The 19,944-nt window shown below is 42.6% G+C and overlaps 1 protein-coding gene across 2 annotated transcripts in view; it reads left to right on the top strand.

Annotated features, from left to right (window-relative positions):
• LOC146804999 (arylsulfatase H-like) overlaps nucleotides 1-19,944 on the top strand; it is a 641,615-nt gene that overhangs the window by 85,361 nt on the left and 536,310 nt on the right. The window lies entirely within an intron of this gene.

The following is a 19,944-nucleotide window of genomic DNA, read 5'->3' as shown; positions in this document are numbered from 1 at the left end:
GAGAGGTTGAACTCAAAGCTGGGGAACCAGGTTTGAGTCTCGGCAGGGAGAATCAACATCCTGTGATCCTGGGCAAATCACTTAATCTCCCCATACCTAACAAAATTAATGTGTCCATCTGTAAGGCAAATTGTGCTCATGTAAAGCGCTCTGATACTTTCGGGTTGAGTTTGCACTATTTAAACCCCCCCCCCAAAAAAAAAAAATTGCACTGAAAGCTGTTTTAGAATGTTGAGTTTATGCAGACAAATAAAGATGTGTAATAATAAGCTGCGGTGTGATGTAGTCTTTTGTGGGTACCCATGCTGGGGAGGATGATACAACTGGCGAGGAGTTAGGGGATAAGAAACCGGAGGATCGACAGTGCTCTCAAAGAGAGTTTGTCGTGGTCCAAGCAAACAGCTCATGTGTGCCACATGTGTTGCAGTCAAAGAGCGAAACCGACGTTTAAAGCATGTGGAGTTAAAGTGCAACTCAAGTTGCTGTAAAGAAGTTAAAAACTAAGAAAGTATTGCACAGAAATCTTCATATCAATGACCGAGAACCTACTTGTCAGATCGTACATGAAGGTACCACACTGCTATGCAATATACAGGGATATGTAATCCGGAGTGTGAACGCTGGAGGCAGATACAACCAGGTTTTCAAATAGCAGCTATTGATAATCACAAGGTGCAAGACAATATTACAATTAGAAAGTGGTGAAAACAAAGAACATGCAAAGAGACGCCTAAGAATTAAACAGCTATTTACTCACCAGAACCTGAGTAAAGTGAGCTGATACGACCTCAGCGCCAGGCGCAGCAATCCAGGTAAAGCACAGGGGTTGTGATTACAATGCTGGCGATTCTTGCAAAGCTGACCTAAGGGCTGCGAAGGTGATTGAAACAGGAACATAACAGAGGGTGACAATCGGACTGGTCAGAGATAACTCAGGAATAGAGAAACGTTGCTATTCCAATGGAGGGAAAGACTGAAGCTGTCTTTACAAAAGTCATCAAGGATGATCCAGAGGCCAGCACGTCCCAGTTCCTTCAAGATGGTTCACACAAATAGATTCAGGATGAACGATCGAGAGAGATGGAGAGAGATCCACCCTCAAGGTCAGCCATTCCCAGAATTGGATACAACGCTACCACCTTTCTGAAACCATCGTTCAATACCACCAAAAAGCAAAATATTGGTGCTAGATGACTGCTTGGATACAGACATAGGATGATTTCATTGATGCACTTGAAGAGACTGATAACAAAAAGATTACCAAGTATCTCAAAAATCATGCTGGTGATGTAGTGAAGGAAGTCGCATATCGTCAGATTAAAGAAGTATTGAATCTCAAGTTTAATCCAATTGCCAAATGTTGATTATGAAAGATACATCTTCAACCAGGAACACCAGAAAGTTGGCGAAACAATTGATGACTTTGGGGCGAGACTAGACATACTCATCAGACATTGTAAGTTCATTTAATTTAATGATGAAGAAGTTATGAGTCTGAGAGTTAAAGATGGATGCTTGTCAGATTCGTTCAGACGATGACTGTTGAGAAAAACTCTTAGGCTGAAGCAAGTGTTAATGGCTGTCGGAGTTGAAGAGCATGCCAATAGACAAGTTGCCAACATTTAGGCCCAGGGTGCCCGGAATGAATCAGTCATGAGTGTGAAAAGAAAGCCAAAGCAAACAACTAAAGGACACAAGGTGATGTCTGCCTGTAAAAAGAAGTTGTGTTTTAGATGTGGATTATCGTTTCCACATGGAGGTAAATGCCTCGCTCTTGTACAGGTCTGTAAAGGCTGTGGAAGAAAAATGCAAGTGCATCACCGCGCAAAAATAAAATGACCGCTGAAATATTCCAGAAGCAATGTTCGATACAAACCCACAAGGCGGGGACATCAGTTAAGACAAATCAACACCGAATTAGGTGATTGTCATCCAAATCATCAAACTGTTCTTCTGCATCAGTATCAAGTGAGAGTGAAGAAAATGATTCTGCCATGTTGATGTTTACCTCTGAGAAGCATGCTCATGTTGGTCTAGCCTCTTGTGAAGGAAAATATCAGTCAAAGAAGGTCAGTTCGCTTCATTATTTCATAGTTTGGGGAAACTTAAGACTATGAAACTAAAATTGCATATTAATGAGGACGTCAGTCCTGTTGCTCAAAGACAAATTGCTTTTCATTTGCAAGAAGCTGTTGAGAAAGCACTTGAATCGTTGCTTAAGCATGATATTATTGAGCGTTCTACTGGTCCAACACTCCGGGTTTCTCCGATAGTTCTAGTCCCGGAAAAGGAGAGGCTGACAAGGAAAAGGAAAGAGAACAACATTCCAGGTCCACACATTGCTGACATTATAACGCAATTAAATGGGGCAAAGGTGTTCTCTTGCCTTGATTTAAATAAAGGTTATCATCAGATAGTACTTGAAGAAGATTGTAGGTACATTATAAGCATTTTTACACATATTGGTCTGTTTCAATGCAAAAGACTGGATTTTTGGTGTGCCATCTCCTGCAGAACTGTTTCAAGAAGCCATTTCACGTGTCGTACAGCTGTCATGAATGCATTCAATTACAGCAATGACATTTTGGTTTTCGGAGCTATGCAAAAAAGAACACAATAAATCATGTCGTTTTTTTGCTGAAGGAGGTTTGACTTTGGATGTAGACAAGTGTGAATTCCATAAGACTAATTCCTTTGGTCATACATATCTTTTCTGATGGGGGTATGACACCAGATTAAAATGCTGATTCCCCACAAGATGTATCTATGGTCCATTTATTTCTTGTTGTGGCCAGTTGCTGTTCCAGATACAAACAATATTTGCCACTGTAAGTGCTCCATTGAGAGACTTGAAAAAAAAGAATGTTCTATTGGTCACATGAATGTGAGAAACGTTTAAAGAAAAGTAAAAAAGCCATTGTGAATGCTGCCGAATTGGCATGCTTCAATCCGAAGCTCCATACAGATGTTGTTGTTGATGCTAGCCCAGCCCAGTTAAGGCACAGGCACAGCGCAGCTGACACTCGAATGCCAGAAGGCATTTTGTGGAATATGCAAGTAGAAGTTTGTCCCAAACAGAATGTGCTTACTCACAACCTGAAAAAGAAAGCTTAGCTGTGGTATGGGCTTGTGAACATTTACATGTATTCCTGTACTGAAAACCTTTTCCGATAGTTACTGATCATCAAGCTTTACTGACTATATTTGGAAATTCAAAGGCCAAAATGACTCCTCGCATTGAACAATGTGGATCACTGATACAAGAGTATAATTACACCATTGTGCCTCATACAGTGAAGGATCAGAACCCTGCTGATTATTTTTCCAGAGTGCCTTTACAAGGTCTCGGTACTCTATCTAAGATGGCTGAGGCCTATATAACATAGCATGTATTTGTAAAGCACACATTCACCTGTAGGTGTCTTGGCACTGAATAACAGATGTTTATTGTTACCCAACGGTACTCATTTTATCAACCTCAGAAGGATGAATGTCTGAGTGGACCCACCGGTATTTGAGCCTGTGACCATGGGTTTCATTACAGGCCCCTGCAGTGGATGCATTAGTCCACTGAGCCACCAGACGTGGCATTATCAATGTTTTTGTGAAATCAAATACACCTGCTGCCAAATAGGACACTTTACTCTGCACATGTTTACAACGCATGCCATTACCCCACATTTTTTACTCCGCAAAATCTAGTACAACGCAGGGCTTTACAACACAATCCATTACAATGCATTCCCCATTACAACACAATTTACTATTCCAACTCCACCGGAGGGTTACTTTGGGGAATGCATTGTAAAGATGGCAGTGTAAATCCCTGCATTTTAAAAGATAGGCGGGGTACAAAATGTGGGGTAATGGCATGCATTGTAATGCATTTGTCATAAAGGATGTTTCCCCAGCTGCCATTTCATTAACCCAGATCATCACTGTCATGAGCCATGGTAGTGACAGTTGAAGTTAAAGGATATAATTACACATCAGTCCTGGAACCAGCACACTCGACCTCTCACTAGTGATGGTGAATATCAAAAATGCAAAAATGTCAAGGATGAACTGTCCATAACTCAGGAACAAGTTATAATACTTGAGTCAAGAATCCAAATTTCAGAGAGTCTAAACAGGAAATAATTCAAGTGGCCCATGAAGGACATTCTGGAATCATTGCCACACAATGAGCTCTCAGAGAGGTTTTCTTACCTTGATGACCGGGTTGAAAAGGAATTAAAGAAGTCCTGTCATCTATGCAACTGCCTTTCTACAAAAATTACTCACCACACCTTGAACATGTCAGAACTCCTGAAGCATGCATGAGAGAGAATAGCCTTTGACTTTTTTGGTCCACTCGACAATGGGCATAATTTTTTGTTGATTATGGATGAATACTCACAATTTCCATTAAATGAAGATATTTCATCTACTACTCAAGATTGAGTCATTGAAAGATTAGACAGCATCTTTTTGACATGGGGTTCTTCAAGTCATGGTGAAGTCTGACAATGACCCACATTTTAATAGTAGAGATTTACGCAATTTTCTGGAACACTTGAAAATGAAACCTCAAAAGAGCACACCTCTGTGGCCACAGACCAACGGACTTGCTGAGCGTTTTATGAGTACGCTAAGGAAAGCAGTGCAGTGTGCTACTCTTGAGAAGCTCAATTTGAAAACTGTGTTACATTCTACCTTGAGAGCTTATGGTTCAACACCCCACTTGACCACGGATAATATTCCTGCGACTTTGATATTCGGGGGAGCAATGAACACTAAGTTACCTTATTGGACCAATCAGAGAAAGAAATATGAGACAACAACTCAAGAGAAGGACTTGCTTAACAAACAAAATATGAAAGCTTATGCTGACAAAAGACGACATGTGAAAAACATTGTCTTTAAGAAAGGAGATCCAGTACTAATACGGCAAATGCATCCGATACTCCTTTCCCCACTAAGGGAAATATTTTGACTGCCCCCTGCCCTGAGAAGTTGATTACCAGAGACTCTTCTCATTTCAGGCACTTGAATAATCGTTCATGAAGTCTAATAGTTGAAAGAGAGACTGGGACTGAAACAGCAGTAACTGCTGTTGCTTCTACACCATTGACACAGATCCCGGACATCGTTGATGACACCTCCCAGTTTCCCAGAGCAAGATCAGGTTGAACAATTAAAGCGCCAAGAAGAGAGTTAAGTGTATATAGCTATCTATATAAATATTTCAGAGATGTAGTGTCTTGTGAATTAGAAATGATGGAACCTTTTCAGATGGACTCCGAATAACTGTGAGATATGTGTTAGAGCGGAATGCACAAAAGTCTGTTTTAGAATGTTGAGTTTGCAATTACTTGCAGATGAATAAAGACCTGTAATTTTAAGCCCAGTGGGTGGCGTAATTCTTTGCAGGTACCCAGACTGGGTAGAACACTACAGGGTGCACCCGGGTATCCCTCTCTTATAAGGGGCTCATGGTATCGGTAAAAAATGGCGTGGGCGCTAAGTCTGGGTATAATGTTCCTACACCCTCATCTTCATCGAAGATGAGAGTGAAGGAACTTTATAGCCGCACATAGCAAAGACAGTTACGGCTCCAGATACAACCAAGCAGGCGCTAAGGAATACTCCCTGAGCCCCCAAAGTTAAGGAAGTGATAGCACATTGCCACATGACACTGGAATCCTTTTTGTAGCATAAAAACGCTATGTGATCTGTTTCTGCATAACTCTCCATTTTGGTTGAGGCGCTGTGCAGCAAACAAGCAGTGCTGTGTAGAGCCTTAAAAAAAGTGATATAAACAAAAACATATAAAATATATATTAGGCGGTTAAGGCCTATTAGCACCATCATCCAAATGGCTCACATTATGATAATAACATAAAAAATGGCAGGCGGCTGTGAATTTAGGATAATGTTTCCAGTAAATTATAAAGCCAGATCAATTAAACAAGGCCAATCCCTAGAAACACCTGCTTATAACAATGACACACATGAGCCAAGATCACAGTATGGCACTCTCAAACATGGAACACAACTTTCTGTGTACAAGGTGGAAGCACCCAGTAGTGGTCTCTTTTTAGGTATCTGCTCCAGACACCTTTAGGTGTCTGTCGGCACATCTATTGTTCCCAATAATCAAATCTAACCTATGGGATAATAAAGTGCATGGCTACCTGAAGGCTTCCCAGCGTTTACACCAATCAGCATAACCCTAAAACCGGACCCCATATGGAATCTGAGGGGGCATTAATTAACAAACAGCCAAGTCTTCAAGAATTCTCTGAAGATTCGTTCTGAGCCTATTAGGTGTAATTTGGCCAGCACAGAATTCCACAATTTAAGAGGCAGGTGTTTAAAAGAACGACCATCCCATCTTGTTCCGCAGAATTTTGGTACTGTAGCAAAAATTGCAATGGTTGATCTTAACGACCTTCCAGGGTTAAAAGGTTTGATGAGAACACGTAAGTAATTGGAGTTCTTTTTTACAGTAGGCCCTATGAGCGATGTAGAGGACTTTACGCTACACCTTCTGCTCAAAGGGGAGCCAATGAAGGTGGGCCAGTGCCCTTCTTGCTGACTGGTGACTCGGATCATTAACAAGCATTCGAAATGCAATAGGTCTTGCTATCATTTTTCGGATGTAGAGCTATTGGCATTGTAAATGGCAATGTCTTTTATTATGTTTTATGGAGAATGTGTAAGTGGTGCGTAATGGAATTATGTGGATTGAATTGGATTAGTTAGTTTTGGAATTGTGTGGCGTAGAATTGTGTGGTGTGGAGTGGATTTGTGTAGTGTTACTATGTGGCATTGTGTGCTGTAGAATTACGAAGATAGTAATAATTTAGTGTTGAATGTAGTAGAATTATATGGAGTGGGATTGTGTGATATGGAGTGTAATTATGTGGAATTATATTTTGTTTTGTGGAGTGATATGTAGTGGAGATTAATTATGAGGTGTGCTGTTGAATTATATGGCATGATGTGGAATTCTGTGGTGTGGATTGGATGTATGTGGTGTGTTGTGTAATTGTTTTGTTGAGTTGAATTATGTTTTTTTGCTGTCGAATTATGTGGTGTGGATTGGAAATGTGTGGTGTCGACTGTGTGTATAGCTTTGTCATTTTAGTGATAAAAAAACAAATAGGTAGGAGCTAAGCTCCGGATCTGTGTCTTTGGGTGTTAAAAAAAACACAAAGTAATTTGAGTTCTTTAACTGTGCTGATCTTAACTTTGATGAAGTTTTTGTTTCATGTTCCTGCTTTCATCTGAAGTAGTTTTGCTATGTGGCAATAACAAATTGCAACCATCACAAAATGCATCTCATTCTTTTATCCTGTTTATCTGCATTTGTATTTGTGGTTGCTAACCACTAGATCTATACAAATAATTACTAATGGCAGAAAGGTGTAACCAACAGAGCCCTACTTTGAAAACATGGGTGTTAACTATATCAGCTAGATACACTGCTAAGGACCACGAAGCAACGTCAGTAAGTCTTTACCTTAACATTGTTTTTTTTTTTAAAAAGATACTGTTAGTGGGTAACCAATGATAAATAACTAATTAGCATCTGAGAAATAAAAATCAGTTACTATGCCATGAAGCTTACATATTCTCCCTATTACAAAACAATGCTACAGACCCTTTGCTCTAGTCTGTTCCTGCATATTGTATGCAACAGTTTTTCATTAAATTCTAGGCCCCATTAAGACTAACTCATAAATGAGAGGCACAACGCAAATGCATAACGTGCAATGGCACATTGAGTTATTTGTCAACACAAATGGGACACAGTGGGGCATATTATCAAGCACGGCGTTAAAATTATCGCCGCTTTAGCGGCAGAAAACTGGTGCTAAAGCGGCGATAATGGGCTTGATAATATGCCACAGAGAATTCCAATAGAAGCCCATGTTGACATGGCTTCTATGGGAATTCTCAAGGGCATATTATCAAGCCCATTATCGCCGCTTTAGCGGCAGTTTTCTGCCGCTAAAGCGGCGATAATTTTAACGCCGTTTCTTGATAATATGCCCCTATGTAAGTGGAAACTTATTCAAGTCAAATCATTTCCCCTCCCAACTCCAATCCTAGCACAGGATGCATAGCAGTCTTTTTCACCTCCACAGTATATGTAGGGGCCGTGGTCTGCTCTGCAGTCAGATTCTCGAACTCAGCAGCTTAAACGTCTGTTCTGGGGAATAAACATCCACAAATAGCATATAGTTCAGCAAGGAAGCATAGATTAGGCAGAAGGCACACAGCAAAGCAATCGTAAACCAATCCCTAACGGGAGTCAGGACAGTGAGAAGCACACACAAGGTTCCACTTGGAAACTGAAAGTGTCTCACGCCCTAAAAAGAAGCAGAGGAGCATGTTCATATAGCGGCCACATTACAATACAGCGTCTCTGCCCAACCCACAATACATTTCAATTTGAAAGTGCACGCGGATGCTAACTTTCTCCTCTCTAAAACAATATAACAATATTTTGAAAGAATATTTTCACTGTTGGCAATTGAAAAAAAAATCATAACGTTATGCAGGGACACTTTTCAAAGTAAGCATATTTTAGAAACGATATAGCATCTATACATATCCATTTGTTGATTGTTTTTGTTGCCTGATAAATTGTATGAACATAAAGTCCCTGTCTGGACTTCCTTGCGAGTAAAGGGCGTCGCTCACAAAATTCCAACATGCCTGACGCACATACAAGAGTCTGAAAGAAGGTTACAACTAAGCTGAAAGCACTGGAGTGGGTCCCTACTGGTGCCCCGGGGGCATTAGGTCATGCTCGCTTCGTCCGGGGAAAACATGTCACAGGATCTCCACAGCAAAAATAGCAGCACACTGAGCCCACTGCACTCAGCAGCGCTGCACACAGAAACTGAAAGAAACCAAGGGGCATATTATCAAGACAGGCTAATGAGCTTGATAATATGCTCTATGGAATTCCAATTGAAGCCCATGTTAGAAGCCCTTCACTTCTAACATGGGCTTCAATTGGAATTCCATAGGGCATATTATCAAGCCCATTATCGCCGTTTTAGCGGCAGTTTTCTGCCGCTAAAGCGGCGATAATTTTATCGCCTGGCTTGATAATATGCCCCCAAATTGCTATTTCCCATGAGCTGAGAAAAAAAGTAACCCAAGTAAGAGCCTGGGAGGGATGCAGTGGAAAAAATAAAAAGTCCCTAAGCAGAGAGTAGAAAGCAGAAGCAGACAAGTCCTGCGACAATACTCCAGAGCCCACAAAGAACATACAACAGATCTTCCAGACAGTGCAAATGCTGTCTAGGCTCGACCTAAAAAGGAGGCGCTGTCGCATTTTGAATGACCTGTAACCTTTTTACATAGTGAGGGGAGCCAAGGTATAGAGAGTTCCTGTAATCCAATCAGAAGATATTCAGGGCCTGTACAATGAGTCTTCGGGAAAGGAAGAGCAAAGGGGAAAAAAGTCTAACAATTTACTCAGCAATCTTGTATTCCATTATAGTATGCTGCCAGTTTGTTGACCTGAGACTGCAGCTAGTCATCCAGCCAAACATCGAGGGGGCATATTACCAAGAAACGGCAATAATGGGCTTGATAATATGCCCTAGAGAAATCCCATAGAAGCCCATTTTCTGGTGTCAACATGGGCTTCTATTGGAATTCTCTGCGGCATATTATCAAGCCCATTATTGCCGCTTTAGCATTTTACAATTTTTGGGGACAGGTAAATTCCCTAGGCACTTCGGCCAGGGGAGTGATACCTGATTCAACAGATTGTTACCGAAGAGCATAAGCTCAGTTTTGCCCCAGTTTAGCTTGAGGCAGCAGCTGGCCATCCAGTTGGTTACCTCCTTTAAACAAGGGACGAGTTGGTAACAGTTGGTGCCATGTTACGAAAAGATAGACAAGATAAATTTGGTGTCGTCCGCATACAAAACTATAGTCAACCCAAAAGTTCATACTATCTCAGCTAAGGGGCGGATATAAAGGTTGAAGAGGGTAGGACTCACGGAGGAGCCGATACATAACATATGCTTAGAGCGAACTTTGGGTGAGAGCCTTACTCATGATGGGATGGTTTTGTTGTTTCTCTCAGGTCTCTGCTCTTGACGGAATGACTTCCCTCCCTGAAGAATGTAGAATAGGGCATTGTCTTCATCCAGGTGCAAGAGGAGTACAGTTGGGCTGTTGTTTTACAGTGTAGTTCTGTTAGTAAGGCTTTGAGTTTCTTTCATAGGAACAGTTCCCACCATGCAATCTTGGTTTCCTGAAAATGTGTACTTCGACGCAGGGGTTGGTATCAAGGTTGAATCCAAGTTATTGCCCATTCTTTGAGGATGTGCGACGTATCTAAGAGTCCATGGCCACCATATTGTTCTGTAAAAGGCCTCTGTAATTGCTACTGTATTTGTCAATAGTGTCTGATCTCTCTAATAGACGGCTGAACGCTATATTTTAGTCTCCACCCACAAAGTCCTGAATTTAGCCAAATTAAGTGATGTGTCTGGACAGTAGAAAAAATAAGCCTTTTTTTGCTATCATCAAGGTAATAAATGTTTCCCCCAAAAAATAATCCTATTGACGGTCTTCATCTTAACAAATGTGCACCTGCAGCCAGGGTCCGGTCCAAGTCTTAGGGCCCTATTACGAGTCTAGCTGTCTTCTACTAGGACTGCCACCACAGGAGTCCCAGGAACTGCAAGGCCCATGGTGAACCCGCCTACCAGATTATGACTTTAATCCAGGATGGGCGGGTGTGCGGTGCAGTGGCTGTCTCATGATGGTGGGTCTGTTAGGCTCATAGGAGAGCCTACACAGCGTACCGCTGCCCGGAGAGTCCCTGCAGTATGTTCCTGCAAGGTGTGGCATGCACCATGTCATACATGCCAAACTGTGCAGGAACGAAAGTGATATTACAGGTGGGCACTACATGTGCCCCCCCTGCACGCACCAACATGCCAAATTCAGCAGGGGTCCTAATGTCCTCCACCCTTTTCATGGCAGGGTACTTGCCGTTAAAAGAGCGATGGACATGCAGGTTGTAATACATCTGCGGTGCCAGCATTGGCACCTCCAGCATATTCAGCCCCTTGTGAGACCGCCACCACAGCAGCATACTGGATCCCAGCAGAGACGGCGGTGTCATAGCACTACACTCATAATGCTCTAGTCGGACCGCCAGGGTGGTGGTGGTCAGTCCACCACTGTGAGTATGGCGGTCCCAGTACCGCCGTACTTGAAATAAGGCTCGTAGTGTATTGTGGGTTAGGATCTCCAAAATAAGCATTAAAGAAGGAATGGGATAAAGGTGTAATAGGTGCGAGAGCACTTACAATATGTCAGTGAATGGGAATGGCAAAGATCAGCCACTATAGCGACAGCCTTCATCTTTCCATTATTATATAGAATACATCTGGTGGTAATAAGCAATAAATATGGCCACCTCCAACACAGTTTCACTTTCTGATCAGGCCATGGCAAGCCCAGTAAGCACTTTATGGGGTTTGCTCTCAGTGTGTGAGACAGAAGCAGCAGATCTCTGCTCGACTACAAACTCCAACACAGGCATATGCAAATTCAGTCACAGAGTGCACAGCCAGTGATCCCCTAACTTCCTGAAGCCCTGTCTCTGCACTGGTGCTGCTCCAACACCTCCTCCAGATGTGGCCATGGCATGCACCATAGACAATCTCTGCTTCACCTTGCAATCTTCTATGGAGCGGTAGGTCACAGAAGATCTTATACATTATTAGTTGAGATGCACCACCTCTCTCTTACCAGCCATTGCTGGAAGAGGGGTGGAAGCTAAGCCCCATCAAGAAAATGTGCATGCATTATGCATGGAATCGTTCAAAGCGACAATCTCTAACTGTGTGACAGAGTATTGTATTATTTGTCTTTGGAGAAGTCTGTGTAGTTTAGCTCTGGGAAACATATGGGTTATACACTAAATGGGTACTGGCTGATTTATTATTCCTGAAAGTAAACCGTAGAAGAGGTGAGTACCTTAAGCATAAATTCATCAAAAATCCTCTCTATTAGTAAAATGAGTAAATCAAGCCTTGTGACTATACACTCTATGTGGAAGATTAGTTTATTTCCTACTTGATTCACGCACAACTGCAAAATCAATTACTATTCTGTGGTTTCAATCTTTACAATTCTTATGCTCCTTAATGGAACTCTGAATACCCTATGCATTTCATACATACACATCATGTGTTACAATGTTTTATTTGAGAATTCTTCCTGTTCCTTTAAAGAATAGACACCAACTTTAATGCAACAATCTTTAAAAGTATCCCAAATTAAATGTGCAAAATAGTTCAAGTTTGTTTTTATAACATGACTCAAATTTCTAAAGACTTCTCTGTATTCTGACAGAAACACAAGAGAAGTTGTACTCAAGATTTTAAGATGGCCACTGCTATCTCCAAACAATGTGAGAGCCGAAAGTCTTCTGGGAGATGTAGATTGTCATAGGGGTACCATCTTGTAGGGTGTTCTCCACACATGCAAAGCCTTAGGCCAGAGAACTCCAACACTCTGCAAGGACCCCTAGCCTTTCCATTTCTGAGATGGACTCAGCATGAGCAGATTTGGAGTATTGCTGCCCCATGCTCGCCTAGTTATAAAGGGTAGGCCACACCTTCTGACATGTCTCCTGACAGTATTTCCCTGTCTGGAAAATGGCTTTGTCTATAGCCAAGTTGTATATGCTGCCCAGCTCTGTCTATTCAAGCACTGTACTCTGACAAGCTCTTTCTGCAGCCTAGTCTTGTTTGTCTACTGCCTGACTCTGCCTACAGCCTAGCCATGTTTAGAGAACAGCAACAATGCTATAACCTTAGCCCACTTTGTAGGCTACCTCTTTCCATAGGTTAGGCTTGGCCAAAGCAAACACAGTCACACCCAGTACCCATTACTATTTAGATTTCAACCCTGTCTGTAGTCCAGCACAGGATCCAAGTGGCCAGAAATTAGCACAGACAAGAGCCCATGTCAATGACGCCCAGTCCAGTCCAGATCTAAGCTCTGTCTACAATCAACCAAGCCCATTACCTATCTTAGCACTCCTTTTCTCTCTAGCTAGGTAGCTAGGTTTGTACTCCATAAGTACCTATATATACAAACATGTAATGATACATTTTTTTTATCAACTCACTCCTGTCAGCAAGAACTATCTGGAACCCAGTTGTGACCAGTCAAATTAGAGTGCTTTCCTCAGTTCAGCCAGGTTTTTAGTTCAACAATGTTCTCAGCCTAGTCTGTCTTGTACTCAACCATTTTTTCAGCAGAACCCTGTCCTCAGTGCACCCCTGAATGGAAACCAGGCCAACCCCATGTCCAGAACACTGGGAAGGCCAGCTTGGAAATCAGCCAAGACAGCAGCTCTACGCTGTCGAAACTACCCACCATTTTGGAGCTGATTCCAGTTTAGAGTCAAGTTCTGCCTGCAATCCTAACCTTTGTTGGGTTGTAGACAGAACTTTGGTGCTGCCATCTTTTCAGGCCAACCCTGTACCAAGGACATGACTGTCTGTGGTATAGTGCAGCCCATTTACAAATCAACTGGCAAATCAGCATAGTTCTGAGTCTAAGTTTATCTTCCCTAGTATACTAAACCAGCCTGGAGCCCTGTGTGGAGTGAGTACACCCAAGTCCATAACCCAGAGCAGGCATATCCAGAATATAGCCCGGAGTTGGCAGTGCAGAAATGCAGTGCCACAACTCTTGACAGCTGATGCTGAGAAAAACAGACCTGTTCATATTACTAAGAAATCTTTGATGGAGTTTGGGTAATATCAGGAGCGGAGTTGTGTGTGAGTAGAGTGCAGATCCATCTGTAAAGTGACAGGAGCCTTAGGGAGTCTGTTATTAAAATAAGCAGGCATAAGACCCCACTGTTTAACCTCACCAATCTAGTTGTTGTTAAATGTGACATCTGTTCACTGTAGAGTTATACATATATATCACTTCCTTGTAATGCCTCGCCAATTGACTGGATTTTATAACTCTAACAGGCCATCTGAACTCGGTCACTGCGACTTTGACCTGCCCAGCCAGAGCACCTCAACTCCACAATACATCCCACAGATAAATAGCAATACAACATGCTCCATGTAGACACTAAGGGGCAGATTATCAAGCCAGGCGATAAAATTATCGCCGCTTTAGCGGCAGAAAACGGCCGCTAAAACGGCGATAATGGGCTTGATAATATGCTCTATGGAATTCCAATTGAAGCCCATGTTAGATGTGAAGGACACCTAACATGGGCTTCAATTGGAATTCCATAGAGCATATTCAATTCAATCTTTCTTTATTCGGCATTTCAAAAAAAGCCATAAAAGATATTGTTAAAAACATGCACATTATAAAATTCATCACGTAAAAACAATAAATTCATCACATTAATACAAAAAAATTTAAAATCGTCTCCTTCATTGACATGTGTATTTGCAGCGTTTTCCATCTGATAAGCCTAAATGGCTGTACAAGGATTGGCATATTTGGAAAGGTGTGATATAGTCATTTCACAGTTTTACCCTAGGTTGGATCTATGTCGCATGATGTACTGCAAGAGGTTCGAAACAATGTAGACCACCTCTTCCCCCTCAAGTAACTGTAAAAATAATAAAGCCGGACGGCATGTACGAAAGCCCCTACGCTTTAATAGGGGGATTAATAATTTCCTCCGTTGATGCATGTAATGTTTACAAAAAAGAATGGTGTGAAGTGTAGACTGGGATGATGTCCCATCGCAGGGACATGGTGGCAATATTTTGTCCCAGTTATTCTTAAACGGAAAAGTGACCAGGCGGTAAAAGAGGTTCAATCTAAACCTGACTAAGAGGAACAGTTCATAGGGGGCTATGTTGTATGTCAGGTAGGGCTGAATACCAAATACCGACTGGACTAGTAAACAGTGTCTAGTTGTTTGTTTCATGACCTCTAAGTTAAGTCTGAGCTCTTCGAGGTGGTTGAGGCAAAGTTTATAGAAATCTTTCCTTGTTAATTGCTGAATCTTGGTCGGGTCTTTGTAATAATTTTCTAGGCCAAGATCAGTAAAGAATTTTTTGATATAGTCTAACCACCTGGATTTGTGTGCGTTTTCTAGGCTCTTGCAATCTTGAATGATTTGCTGCGTAAGGGCTGTGTGTTCAGATGTCCAAATCCTGTGCCATAATAACAGAGGCTGAATTCTCACCAAGTCTGTGACATATGGGAGACCCAATTCCAAATGACAGGGATAGTTGGCGGCTGCCGTAGGTAAGGCTAGAAGATATTTCAGGAAGCCATTTTCTACCAATTGGATAGAAGTAGCCGCTACATGACCCCATACACCTGCTCCGTATAGAGCCACTGAGAGGCATTTAGCTTTATAGATTTTGATCATCTCTGAGGGTGCCTTTTTCCCTATTTTCCTTGAAAAGTTTGTGAGTGCAGAGGTGGTTCTTGCAAATTGCAGTTTCCTCACTTCTACAGCCGGTTTCCAGCTAAGTTTTTCGTCAATCATGACGCCGAGATAAGGATACTTATCCGTGGTTGATAATCTTTCGTTATTCAGGTAGATGGGCTTGGTTTTGCTTTTCCTTCTAACACCTGCCTTCATGACGAAAGTTTTCCCAACATTAATTTTAAGGTCTAGGCTGGCCATGAATGAAGCATAGTTACTTAGGGCCTTCTGTAGCTCATTGGGGGTACGAGCTAATATCACAGCGTCGTCAGCATACAGAAGGGCTGGGACAGGGCGGTTTGCTACCATGGGGAGATCTTGGGTCCCTTTCAGCATCTCTCTCTCTAAGCCGTTTGTATAGAGGGTAAATAGAAATGGGGCCAGGACACATCCCTGCCTCACGCCCTTCTCCACCCCAAACGGCGCTGTGAGCTCTCCCCCTATGCCAAACCTTACTCTGGCTGACGCGTCAGCATAGAGTTCCCTAATGTAAGTTACTGCGGTTTGTTCCAACCCTATATCTAATAGGATGGGCCAGAGTTTCGAATGGCTAACGCAGTCAAATGCAGCTGATAAGTCTACATAGACCATATATAAAGCTCCAGCTTTGATGTTAACGTATTTATCAATTAATAATGATAAGTTTAAAGCTTGGTCTACGGTCCCCAATCCTTCACGGAACCGTATTGTAAGTCGGATAGGATGTTATTTTCCGCAACCCATTCCTGCAAGCGATCGAGTAATATCCGGCCCATCATTTTTCCTGTGGAATCCAGAAGGGAGATGGGACGGTAACAGGAGGGTAGGTTCCGGTCTCCCTTCTTGAAGATAGGGACTAGTATGGAACTCTTCCAGGACTCGGGGATACCGGTAGAAGTCAGTGCATTAAATACCCTAGTCAGAAAAGGGATCCATAGCTCGGGATACATTTTATAGAAGTCTTTGGGGACGCCGTCAGGGCCAGGGGCCTTGCCTTTTTTGTTTGCGTTTAGTGCCCTTTCTACTTGGTCACAAGTGATGGTCATATCAATGGGAAAAGTCGGGAACTGGTGCTCGAGAAGGTCATTTCCTCTAAGGTCATTTGTTATTGGGTTGGACTTAAAGATTTGTGAAAAATGCTGTACCCATTGTCCTTCGTCTATAGCAACCTCTATATTAGGAAGACTGCCCTTATCAGTTAAAAAGGGTGTTTTTACTGTCTTCCAGAAGGTAATATTATTATTACTAAGACAGCTCTCGTGTAGTTGGTCCCAGAGTTGTCGTTTTAGTTCCGATTTCCGTTCCTTAATGGCAATATTATATACTCTCCTTAAACTAGATATTTCTGCCCTATCCCTGGGCGTCTTGTGTAAGGCGAGTTTTAGGTTGGTATGGGCGATGGTACACGAGTGATTAAACCAGCCCTGGCTGCTATTCTTTGAGCTGTTCTTTCTTACCATTAGGGCATTTTTTATGGTTTGTATCACTAGCCCAAAATTGGTAATAACGTCATTGTCGGGAGTGGACAGATCCAGGCACTTCATTACAGGTAGATAGGCTTCAGTGGTCACAATACTAGCTATTTCTTCCGGTTCAACTAAGGCCCATTTTAGCGAGTATCCGTTTACTCTCGCTAGTTCTAATTTATTCTGGGTGAGGACACTAGAGGTTTTTTTGGTGGGCCCTATCGAAGTTGAGAAGGTTATACTTAACGGATAGTGGTCGCTTAAAACTACCTGGTGGGTGTCAAAGATGGAATCTTTAGATATCGGACCATTTGATAGTAAAATGAAATCTATCGTTGAGTTGCAACCTCTACCATGGAAGGTTGGGGCCAACGTCATCTTTCCATTTGTTGGTTTGATTGCAATTCTCAGATCTAGGTTAAAGATTGTTTCATTTAAAAGACTACCTAAAATTGTGTGAGAAAAATGTAAGATGGGGTTATCATCTTCATCGGTTAAACCACACAAGTAGGTGTTTGGGGCAGCGCAGATAGTCTGGTTAAAATCGCCGCCCCATATGATGGTCACTTCTCGGGTTGATTTTTTTATTGTAGATGATATTATGGAGAAGATGGAATTAATTTTCCCCATTGCGTCCCGATCCGATAAGTTATTATAAAAATTAACCAAAAGGAAATGGTCCCTGGAATTTGGTATGATGCTGAGAAGCTGAAAGTTGGGGTCGAGCATTATCTGCTTGATATTTTCTAGCTTAACCAAGTTTGATATATAAATGATTAAGCCTCCTTTGGCCCTGCCAGACTTAGAATGTTCGGCTGGTGAGAAATATGTTCTATAGCCTTCAAGATGGGCTTCTGTAGTTAACCATGTCTCCTGGAGGCATAAAATATTAAAATCTACTATAAAATCGGTCCAAATATCGTTCTCTAGTTTGGAGCGTAGACCCGCCACGTTCCAAAATAGAACTGCGATTTTTTGTATATTACGATCTTGGACGGAAGTGTTTTTAAAATGTGGAACAGGTGTCAGGGATACCGATCTTGCTACTCTTGGCGCCACGGCGTTGTTTTGGGCTGTACGAGGTAACTCCTCGATAGCTTGGGCGGTACGGAGTAATGGTAAATGGGAAGGAAAGCTAAGTGCTTGTCCCTTCCTTGTACCGTAAAGAGAGCGCTGGCTGTGAGCTTCTAAAGGGAGTCAATCAACATCCTCGAGTCCTCCAAGGGGCAAAAAACGATTAAATGTTGGAATATTAAAATTAGAGGATCTTAGTCTATCCCGAGGAAAGCTGTTGGACTGTATCGGATTTCTAGCTAGAGACTGTGGGTAGAAATATGTCAGGTCGTAAGTTCTTATGGAGCTTTGGTTTTGATTTTGTAGCCAGTTAGTTATATAAGTGGTTGCTCTGTGATCTCTAAAATTAACAATAATTACGTCACCTTGTATTTCTTTTGGCCGAGGGCCTACCCAGGTTAGTCTGCGAACATTCAGAATTTCCCCGTTAATATTAGGAGGCAGCGGCCTATGCTGTCTCAGCCAGTGCATCACCTTGTTTTTCAAATCGTAGTAGCCCTCCCTTTTCCCTGCGTCCAGTGGCGGTACTCCTGTTAGAACTACGACGTAGGGGACTGCTTCTGGAGGTAGATGTATATGATTGCAATTTAAACCCTGATTGTGTCTGATGGGAGTGTCAGCGGATACGATGTCTTGTTTCTGGTTTAAGTTATCAGATTTAGTATTATCAATACTCTGACCTTGGACTGCGTCAGTGTTGCTCTCTCTAACTAGCCGCAGGAGGTTTTGAGTTTCTTGGGTTGGTGGTTTTATATTTCTTTTTGCAATTGTTTTGCTTTCATTTATTACTAAAGGTGAATTAAGATCAACAGGACTTTTTATTGGTGTGATTGTATGTGATGATAGGAATTCGAGCTGATCGCAGTTTGTTTGTGTCAACTTCTCTAGTGAGTGTAGTTGTTTAGATAGACCCTTTATTCTTTCTAATACAGGAAGAACGAGAGATTTGACTAAAGTTTCTAATCGACCCATCAGTTCGTTAGTAATTACGTCATGGGTACAAGTGTTACCTTGGGAACCAGAATCATTTGTATGTTTAGTATTTAGAGGGTGAGTGGCTTCTTTTTGGTCTATTTTGTTCAAAGTGGCAGTTGTGTTACCATTTTTTGAACATCTCTTCCTTTTTTTAGGGGGGGGGGGACAGTAGTAGTGGTAGATCTTATGGCCTTCGTCTGCTTAGAATTAGTAGCAGTAAGCCTGGGGGGTGATGCAACTAACGATATGCAGTCAGAGGGAGGATTAGGGTGAGATTTGGCAGCCAAAGATGGCAAACGGGTATGGGAATGTGTCGGGGATGTGGACTCAGGAGTAGGTGAAGAGATCCTGGAATCGCTGGGGGTGTCGTGTATTACGCAGGGGACAGGAATTGTAGGATTCGGAGACACTGCTGATCGAATAGGTCCGAGAGAGGAACGCTTATTTTGTGCGAGTTCAGCCGATAGGCGTCTCTCTACTATAGCGATCTCCTGCTCAAGGACTGAAGCGGCCCTAGTGATGAAATTGTCTAGTGTGCCACGCACAGAGCCTCCCAGTGAGGTTCTACTCCTTGTGTTACGTGTTGCCATGTTGGATGGTTAGATTAGTCGACAATGGGCTGTGGTTGTGTCAGGACTGATGCAGGTGATCCTACTGGGTTGGTGAACAAATGCAACACGCTTAGGCTAGAATAGGCACAGTGTGACTATAAGTCAGAGTCAAAGTCTACCTTTCGTCGTTTGCTCCGGTCGTCAGAGGGGGGGCCCAGCCCAGCCTCTTCCTGCCCCTGACGGCCACAGACGGCCCGCCCTTTGCCCGGGCTTAGCCCGCGCGCGGTCCCGCGTCGCGGGGGGCAGGGTCGATTAAGTAGCGCCTCCGGGAGCGCAAGGTCCGTGAGTCTTCCTTCCGGGTTGCAAGGGGTTGCAAGGGGACCTGGGTATTGAAGTCCCGCCGAACGCTCTCCCCTCACAGCGGTCGCGGTGACAG

The sequence above is a fragment of the Triturus cristatus genome, chromosome 8 (assembly GCF_964204655.1).
Source record: "Triturus cristatus chromosome 8, aTriCri1.1, whole genome shotgun sequence".
NCBI lineage: Eukaryota > Metazoa > Chordata > Amphibia > Caudata > Salamandridae > Triturus > Triturus cristatus.
Note: the sequence above shows the minus strand (reverse complement) of the source record. Positions and strands in the feature narration are given on the sequence as shown.